Below are 10,021 nucleotides of genomic sequence, written 5' to 3'. Positions count from 1 at the left end.
ATATTGTCTATGTCAAGTACAAGATGTGGGATCCAAATCAAGCTGAAGCAAAAAAAAAATCCCGTTTTCGGAGCTGCTCCTCACTCTGGGGTGCGGCAGTTGATGATGTCACGCACTCTAGCTCACGCAATACACACCCATTATAAACTCAGAAGACGGGCTTAAAATCCTTAAAACTAAAACTGCGACCATTTCAAAACCGTACAAGATTTTTAAAAACTGAATACAAGGTCAATAGTTCAAGGTTTTGTGATTCATTTAAAGTTTGAATGGTGTCTCTCGCTCAACGTATGAGTAACAAGAAGAGGTTGAAAGTCGATGAGTTTTGAAGAGGATTTGAAGCTTTTCCCATCTGCTGCAATGTTAATTTTTTTTTGGAAAAAGCTGAATAGCTGAAAAAGTTGAAAAGTTGAAAAGTTGAAAAGCATAGGGTTGAAAGGGTTGAAAAAGCTGAACATTTGAATGTTTGAATGGTTTGAATAGCTGAACGTATGCTGAAGTTATAGCAGAATGAAATTTGAAAAAATCCCCATAAGAATGAATGGGGAAAATTTTGCATTAAAAGCTTAATATTTCCAAAAGTATAAAAGATTGAAACAAGAAAAATAGACCCGATCATGTCCTAAAAAGGCTGAACATTTTGATATTTGAATGGTTTGAATCGGTCAAGATTTGTAGGAGGAGATAGGTGCCAAAAAACGTACGGAAGAAGAATAATAATAATAATAAATTCCAGAAGAACAATAGTGTGAATGCTTGCAGCATTCACACTAATAAATTCCAGAAGAACAATAGTGTGAATGCTTGCAGCATTCACACTAATAATAAATTCCAGAAGAACAATAGTGTGAATGCTTGCAGCATTCACACTAATAAATTCCAGAAGAACAATAGTGTGAATGCTTGCAGCATTCACACTAACTAGAAACATTTGCATTTCCTACGAAAATACAGTGTGAATGCTGAAGACTGAAGCGAAATCTGCTGAACGTACTGCCAAAAATGCATAAAACTATATGGTTGAATGGTCGGGAATTTGCAGAAAAAGCAGAATTTTTCAGAAGCTGAAAAGGCAGAAAGGCTTAAAAGTAATAGGTTGAATGGGCTAACAAAGTTGAACATTTTGATAGCTGAACAGTTTCTCTAGCTGAACATGAAGTTGTATGTTTGAAGGAGTTGAAAAGGCAGAAACGTGAATATCTAAAAAGGCTAAAAAGCTGTAGAGTAACAGGGCTGAAAGAGCTTAAAAAGGTGAAAGAAGGCAAAAAGGTGAAAAGTTAAAGTCTGATGAGGACCAAAAAAGTTTAAAAATGTGAAAAAGGATGAAAAGCTGTAGAGTAAGAGGGCTGGAAGACGTTACAAAGGTGAAAACATGTGAAAAGCTGTAAAGTAAGAGGGCTGGAAGAGGTCAAAAAGGTGAATAAAGGATAAAAGCTGTAGAGTAAGAGGGCTGGAAGAGGTTAAAAAGGTGAAAAAAGGATGAAAAGGTAAAAAGATGTAGAGTAAGAGGGTTGGAAGAGGTTAAAAAGGTAAAAAGAATATGAAAATCTGTAGATTAAGAGGGCTGGAAGAGGTCAAAAAGGTGAGAAAAGGATGAAAAGGTAAAAAAAGTTTAAGGGTGAAAGAGCTCAAATAGGTGAGAAAAGGATGTAAGGTAAAAAGATGTAGAGTAAGAGGGCTTGAAGAGGTTAAACAGGTGAAAAAAGAATGAAAAGGTGAAAAGGTTTAAGGGTGTAAGAGCTCAAATAGGTGAGAAAAGGATGAACAGGTAAAAAGATGTAGAGTAAGAGGGTTGGAAGAGGTTAAAAAGGTGACAAGAATATTAAAATCTGTAGATTAAGAGGGCTGGAAGAGGTTAAAAAGGTGAAAAAAGGATGAAAAGGTGAAAAAGTTCAAGGGTGTAAGAGCTCAAATAGGTGAGAAAAGGATGAACAGGTAAAGAGATGTAGAGTAAGAGGGTTGGAAGAGGTTAAAAAGGTGAAAAGAATATGAAAATATGTAGAGTAAGAGGGCTGGAAGAGGTTAAAAAGGTGAAAGAAGGATGAAAAGGTAAAGAAGTTTAAGGGTGCATGAGCTCAAATAGGTGAGAAAAGGATGAAAGGAGCAGAAAGCCAAATGCGGATTGCTGGCTGTGAAAACTTTGAATATTGTCCCCAATATCTTAAAACTGTGAAAGAATGTAGAATTTGTTAAAAAACTAAAGCCAAACTGAATTGGTAGCTTTAATTCATCTGAAGTCTCGTCTGAAGAGAATGAACTTTGCAATAGTTGGGTGAGAATGAAGCATTAAAATATGTAGTGTTTGAAGTGATGTTACAGTATGAATGAGTCAAAGACTCTGAATCAGACTGAGAAACTCAATAAATCTCGATGTGTCGATGATTGGGAATATTTAAATAAATTAAAACACAGTTCCTGGGTTGAAAATAATGTAGAATTGGTTGAAAAACTAAGGCCAAACTGAAGTGGTTGCTTTAATTCATCTAAAGTCTCATCTGAAGACAATGAAGCTTCCTAATAGTTTGGTGAGAATGAAGCATTAAGAATAGAATATAAGGTTTGAGACAGACTGCAATGCTAGCTTAAATTTGTGTTAAAAAGCAGCAGATGGAGTATGAAGAGATGTTACGTCGAGAATGTATCAAATACTCTGAATCTGACTGAGAAATTCAATAAATCTCAATATATCGATGATTAAGACATTTAATTATTTGAATGGAGTTCCTGGCTTGAATGAATAAAAAAAAAGATAATCATTAAATATAGTTTAAATGTTGGGAAATATACTATGTGTGTGCGTGTTTGTGTGCCTGTGAGTGTGTGATTAGCTTTATATGTGTGTGTGTGCTTAAGCATGGCTTTATATGTGTGTGTGTGTGTGTGCCTGTGTGTTTGTGTGCATGTGAGTGTGTGTTAAAGCATGGCTTTATATGTGTGTGTAGGTGTGTGTGTGTGTGTGTACATGTGTGCATGCTGAAACATGCATATCTGACTGCATTTGTGTGTTTGTGTGTGTGTGTGTCTATCAAACTGACTCATTGATAAATCTGTCTCCCTGTATTGGCCCAGTTGATCTGGGTTGCCACGGTGATGGTAACCAGGTTGGTCCTGGTAACGGACTGTGAGAGCTGATTTAACAGTGATTTCAGCTGAGGCTCACCTCACATTATCATACTTCTCTCTGCAAAACAGTAACTGCTATCACTAAAATGATGATATGGTCAAAACTATGAGAGTTTCTTGAGCATTCTGTGAATTTTTTGTGTGTCTGTGGTCAGAAATGTGTCTTGTTGAGCAGTTTAGAAAAGTGAATGTGTTTGTCTGAATCTAGATAATTTTTCCTCTCATTTTAATGGGACTCTATGCGGCAGTTGGTCGGTGTTCCTGTCAGTGAAATGCCCACTGAGCCAAAAGTTTTTGTCCGATTGCCTCCAGAGATCGACTGTAGGCACCAGCACGAGTGTACCTACAATCTGGTGTTTTTATTTTTCTGCTGGAGTGAACATTGTGGAAATGGTGGCGAGTTGAAGACAAGATTTTCTGAATAAATCGCAGCTCCTGCTCACTCTGTCAGTTGGCCCCTGCACTCTGGCTGTGAGCATTCCACCCCATACACACCAATGCAAAAATCTCAAAGTGGCTGAAAAGTTTCCAATGTTTGAAGTGCGACTGTGCAAAAAGTATGAATGCTGTGACAAAGCTGAATTCAGGGGGGGAAAGTCCTAATCTTTGTGAACGTTTAACAGTTTGAATGGAGTTTTAATGTGGACGTATGAATGATTAGATTAGCTTTGAAAATGCATGAAAAAGTGTGAAAATTGAAGATTTTTGAAGATTCCGTCATCTGCTTGAATGGGAAAAAAAGGCCGAAAAACGTCTAATATTTCTGAAATTATGAATGATATCGATTAGAAAAATAGACGCGGTTGATTCCCAATTGAGATGAATATTCTGTGTTTGAATGGAGTGAATCCGTTGAAAAATGTGGAAGGAGTTAAGGTCTGAAATTTCTGACCCGGAAGATATAATAATAATAATAACTAGAAAAATTTGTATTTCCTGCGAAAATACAGTGTGAATGCTGCAGGCTGAAGCGAAATCTGCTGAACGACCTGCCGAAAATGCATAAAACTATAAGAATGTTGAAAGAAAGGCGAAAAGCTGTAGATCAAGAGGGCAGGAAGATGTTAAAATGGTGAAAGAAGGCTAAAAAGGTGAAAAGTTATAGGATGAAAGAGCTTAAATAGGTGAAAAATGAATGAAAGGGATGATAGGTTGTAGGGTAAGAGGGCTGGAAGAGGTTAAAACGGTCAAAAAAGCCTAAAAAGGATGACAAGCAGTAGAGTAAGAGGGCTGGAAAAAGTTAAAGATGTGAAAACATGTGAAAAGTTGTAGAGTATGAGGGCTGGAAGAGGTTAAAAAGGTGAAAAAAATATGAACAGTTGTAGAGTAAGAGGGCTGGAACAGGTTAAAATGTTGAAAAAAGGCTAAAAGGTGAAAAGTTAAAGGCTGAAACAGCTTCAAAAGGTGAGAAAATGATGAAAACCTGTTCAGTAAGAGGGCTGGAAGAGGTTTAAATGGTGAAAAAATATGAAAAGTTGTAGAGTAAGAAGGGATGGAAGAGGTTATGAAGGTGAAAAAATATGAAAAGTTGTAGAGTAAGAAGGTCTGGAAGAGGTTAAAAAGGTGAAAATATGTGAAAAGCTGTAGAGAAAGAGGGCTGGAAGAGGTTAAAATGTTAAAAAAAAAAGGCTATAAAAGGATGATAAGCAGTAGAGTAAGAGGGCTGGAGGAGGTTAAATAGGTGAACAAACATATGAAAAGCTGTAGAGTAAGAGGGCTGGAAGAGGTTAAAGAGTTGAAAAAAGACTAAAAAGGATGACAAGTAGTAGAGTAAGAGGGCTGGAAGAGGTTATTAAGGTGAAAAAATATGAAAAGCTGTGGAGAAAGAGGGCTGGAAGAGTTAAAAATGGTGAAAACATGTGAAAAGTTGTAGAGTAAGAAGGGATGGAAGAGGTTAAAAAGGTGAAAACGTGAACAGCTGTAAAGAAAGAGGGCTGGAAGAGGTTAAAATGGTGAAAACATATGAACAGCTGTAGAGTAAGAGGGCTTGAACAGGTTAAAAAGGTGAAAAAAGGATGAAAATGTATAAAAGTCAAAGGGCGAAAGAGCTCAAATAGGTGAACAAAGGATGAAAAGGTAAAAAGATGTAGAGCAAGACTGCTGGAAGAGCTCAAAATGGCCGCACATACGCTGGAAAAGGAGCAACCATGGAGCAAGCCAACAAGATTTTCTAGATTTCTATGTATATATTGCCTATGTCAAGTGAAAGATGTGGAATCCATATCCAGCTGAAGAGAATTCTTTCTCCAGATTTTCCAGCTGCTCTACAATGTAGCAATGATGTCACACACTCTGGCTCCAGCACTAAACACGCATTCTTCAGATAGACACGTGGAGAAGTACAGAGACACAGATCAAAGTGTCCCCATAAGAAATGACTGGGAGAACCTCTCCCAAACTCCTACGATTTCTGAAAAAACCGTAATGGTAATTGCCGAAATTTGTGTATGTTGAGTGACAGGAGACCTTGCTGAACACGTTGATGTTATTTTCATTTCGGTCGAGTGAGAAATGAGGGCACATCAGCGAGAGACAAATCAGGTAATGTCTGCTCTCGGCCAGAAATCTGGGCTCAAAATTAACATTGCGGCTTATGGACCAAGGTTTTGGGTTCGTGTCGCTCCCGGGCTTCTAAATCCAAAACTGCAAGTCCCACATCTGAAATGAGGCAACCAGCTGACACCCAACAAGTTTTCCTACATTTCTATCCATATATTGTGTATGTCAGGTAAAAGATGTGGGATCAAAATCAAGCTGAAGACAGTTTTGGCTCCCATTCTTCGAAAGGCTCTCCACACTGGCGATGATGTCACCCACTCTAACCGACGCAATACACACCCATTATAAAATCAGAAGACGGGCTCAAAATCCTTGAAACTAAAACTGCGATATTTTCAAAACCGTACTAAAGTTTTAAAAACTGAATACATCGCCAATAGTTCAAGGACTTGAGACCGTTTTAAAGTTCGAATGGTGTCTCTCGCTCAATGTATGAGGGAGAAGATGAGGCTGAAAGTCGATGAGTTTTGAAGAGGATTTGAAGCTTTTCCCATCTGCTGCAATGTTAAATTTTTTTTGGAAAAAGCTGAATTATTGAAAAAGTTGAAAAGTTGAAAAGTTGAAAAGCATAAGGTTGAAAGAGCTGAACGAGCTGAACATTTGAATGTTTGAATGGTTTGAATAGCTGAACGTATGCTGAAGTTATAGCAGAATGAAATTTGAAAAAATCCCCATAAGAGTGAATGGGCAAAATTTTGCAGAAAAAGCTGAATATTTCCAAAAGTATAAAAGGTAGAAATGAGAAAAATAGACCCGATCATGTCCTAAACAAGCTGAACATTTTGATATTTGAATGGTTTGAATCGGTCAAGATTTGTAGGAGGAGATAGGTGCCAAAAAACGTACGGAAGAATAATAATAATAATAATAATAATAAATTCCAGAAGAACAATAGTGTGAATGCTTGCAGCATTCACACTAATAATAATAATAAATTCCAGAAGAACAATAGTGTGAATGCTTGCAGCATTCACACTAATAATAAATTCCAGAAGAACAATAGTGTGAATGCTGATAATAAATTCCAGAAGAACAATAGTGTGAATGCTTGCAGCATTCACACTAACTAGAAAAGGCAAGTTCTGAAGAACTTGCGGTTGTGAATGCTCCCTGTTGACCAGCTGAAGCCAAATGCGGATTGCTGGCTGTGAAAACTTTGAATATTGTCCCCAATATCTGAAAACTGTGAAAGAATGTAGAATTTGTTAAAAAACTAAAGCCAAACTGAATTGGTAGCTTTAATTCATCTGAAGTCTCGTCTGAAGAGAATGAACTTTGCAATAGTTGGGTGAGAATGAAGCATTAAAATATGTAGAGTTTGAAGAGATGTTACAGTATGAATGAGTCAAAGACTCTGAATCAGACTGAGAAACTCAATAAATCTCGATGTGTCGATGATTGGGAATATTTAAATAAATTAAAACACAGTTCCTGGGTTGAAAATAATGTAGAATTGGTTGAAAAACTAAGGCCAAACTGAAGTGGTTGCTTTAATTAATCTAAAGTCTCATCTGAAGACAATGAAGCTTCCTAATAGTTTGGTGAGAATGAAGCATTAAGAATAGAATATAAGGTTTGAGACAGACTGCAATGCTAGCTTAAATTTGTGTTAAAAAGCAGCAGATGGAGTATGAAGAGATGTTACGTCGAGAATGTATCAAATACTCTGAATCTGACTGAGAAATTCAATAAATCTCAATATATCGATGATTAAGACATTTAATTATTTGAATGGAGTTCCTGGCTTGAATGAATTTAAAAAGATAATCATTAAATATAGTTTAAATGTTGGGAAATATACTATGTGTGTGCGTGTTTGTGTGCCTGTGAGTGTGTGATTAGCTTTATATGTGTGTGTGTGCTTAAGCATGGCTTTATATGTGTGTGTGTGTGTGTGTGTGTGCCTGTGTGTTTGTGTGCATGTGAGTGTGTGTTAAAGCATGGCTTTATATGTGTGTGTAGGTGTGTGTGTGTGTGTACATGTGTGCATGCTGAAACATGCATATCTGACTGCATTTGTGTGTGTGTGTGTGTGTCTATCAAACTGACTCATTGATAAATCTGTCTCCCTGTATTGGCCCAGTTGATCTGGGTTGCCACGGTGATGGTAACCAGGTTGGTCCTGGTAACGGACTGTGAGAGCTGATTTAACAGTGATTTCAGCTGAGGCTCACCTCACATTATCATACTTCTCTCTGCAAAACAGTAACTGCTATCACTAAAATGATGATATGGTCAAAACTATGAGAGTTTCTTGAGCATTCTGTGAATTTTTTGTGTGTCTGTGGTCAGAAATGTGTCTTGTTGAGCAGTTTAGAAAAGTGAATGTGTTTGTCTGAATCTAGATAATTTTTCCTCTCATTTTAATGGGACTCTATGCGGCAGTTGGTCGGTGTTCCTGTCAGTGAAATGCCCACTGAGCCAAAAGTTTTTGTCCGATTGCCTCCAGAGATCGACTGTAGGCACCAGCACGAGTGTACCTACAATCTGGTGTTTTTATTTTTCTGCTGGAGTGAACATTGTGGAAATGGTGGCGAGTTGAAGACAAGATTTTCTGAATAAATCGCAGCTCCTGCTCACTCTGTCAGTTGGCCCCTGCACTCTGGCTGTGAGCATTCCACCCCATACACACCAATGCAAAAATCTCAAAGTGGCTGAAAAGTTTCCAATGTTTGAAGTGCGACTGTGCAAAAAGTATGAATGCTGTGACAAAGATGAATTCAGGGGAGAAAGTCCTAATCTTTGTGAACGTTTAACAGTTTGAATGGAGTTTTAATGTGGACGTATGAATGATTAGATTAGCTTTGAAAATGCATGAAAAAGTGTGAAAATTGAAGATTTTTGAAGATTCCGTCATCTGCTTGAATGGGAAAAAAAGGCGGAAAAACGTCTAATATTTCTGAAATTATGAATGATATCAATTAGAAAAATAGACGCGGTTGATTCCCAATTGAGATGAATATTCTGTGTTTGAATGGAGTGAATCCGTTGAAAAATGTGGAAGGAGTTAAGGTCTGAAATTTCTGACCCGGAAGATATAATAATAACTAGAAAAGGCAAGTTCTGAAGAACTTGCGGTTGTGAATGCTCCCTGTTGACCAGCTGAAGCCAAATGCGGATTGCTGGCTGTGAAAACTTTGAATATTGTCCCCAATATCTTAAAACTGTGAAAGAATGTAGAATTTGTTAAAAAACTAAAGCCAAACTGAATTGGTAGCTTTAATTCATCTGAAGTCTCGTCTGAAGAGAATGAACTTTGCAATAGTTGGGTGAGAATGAAGCATTAAAATATGTAGAGTTTGAAGAGATGTTACAGTACGAATGAGTCAAAGACTCTGAATCAGACTGAGAAACTCAATAAATCTCGATGTGTCGGTGATTGGGAATATTTAAATAAATTAAAACACAGTTCCTGGGTTGAAAATAATGTAGAATTGGTTGAAAAACCTAAGGCCAAACTGAAGTGGTTGCTTTAATTCATCTAAAGTCTCATCTGAAGACAATGAAGCTTCCTAATAGTTTGGTGAGAATGAAGCATTAAGAATAGAATATAAGGTTTGAGACAGACCTGCAATGCTAGCTTAAATTTGTGTTAAAAAGCAGCAGATGGAGTATGAAGAGATGTTACGTCGAGAATGTATCAAATACTCTGAATCTGACTGAGAAATTCAATAAATCTCAATATATCGATGATTAAGACATTTAATTATTTGAATGGAGTTCCTGGCTTGAATGAATTAAAAAAGATAATCATTAAATATAGTTTAAATGTTGGGAAATATACTATGTGTGTGCGTGTTTGTGTGCCTGTGAGTGTGTGATTAGCTTTATATGTGTGTGTGTGCTTAAGCATGGCTTTATATGTGTGTGTGTGTGTGTGCCTGTGTGTTTGTGTGCATGTGAGTGTGTGTTAAAGCATGGCTTTATATGTGTGTGTAGGTGTGTGTGTGTGTGTGTACATGTGTGCATGCTGAAACATGCATATCTGACTGCATTTGTGTGTGTGTGTGTGTGTGTGTCTATCAAACTGACTCATTGATAAATCTGTCTCCCTGTATTGGCCCAGTTGATCTGGGTTGCCACGGTGATGGTAACCAGGTTGGTCCTGGTAACGGACTGTGAGAGCTGATTTAACAGTGATTTCAGCTGAGGCTCACCTCACATTATCATACTTCTCTCTGCAAAACAGTAACTGCTATCACTAAAATGATGATATGGTCAAAACTATGAGAGTTTCTTGAGCATTCTGTGAATTTTTTGTGTGTCTGTGGTCAGAAATGTGTCTTGTTGAGCAGTTTAGAAAAGTGAATGTGTTTGTCTGAATCTAGATAATTTTTCC

The 10,021-nt window shown here is 37.3% G+C and overlaps 1 long non-coding RNA gene across 1 annotated transcript in view; it reads left to right on the top strand.

The window, feature by feature from the left end:
* Positions 1-7,659, top strand: part of LOC115577013 (uncharacterized) — a 16,572-nt gene extending 8,913 nt beyond the window's left edge. The window contains exons 2-3 of the long non-coding RNA XR_003982997.1: positions 2,943-2,958; positions 7,645-7,659. This is a non-coding gene — a long non-coding RNA (uncharacterized LOC115577013). The remainder of the gene's footprint in view (positions 1-2,942; positions 2,959-7,644) is intronic.
* The last annotated feature ends 2,362 nt before the right edge of the window (positions 7,660-10,021 follow it).

Source organism: Sparus aurata, chromosome 3 (assembly GCF_900880675.1).
Source record: "Sparus aurata chromosome 3, fSpaAur1.1, whole genome shotgun sequence".
NCBI classification, from domain to species: domain Eukaryota; kingdom Metazoa; phylum Chordata; class Actinopteri; order Spariformes; family Sparidae; genus Sparus; species Sparus aurata.
Note: the sequence above shows the minus strand (reverse complement) of the source record. Positions and strands in the feature narration are given on the sequence as shown.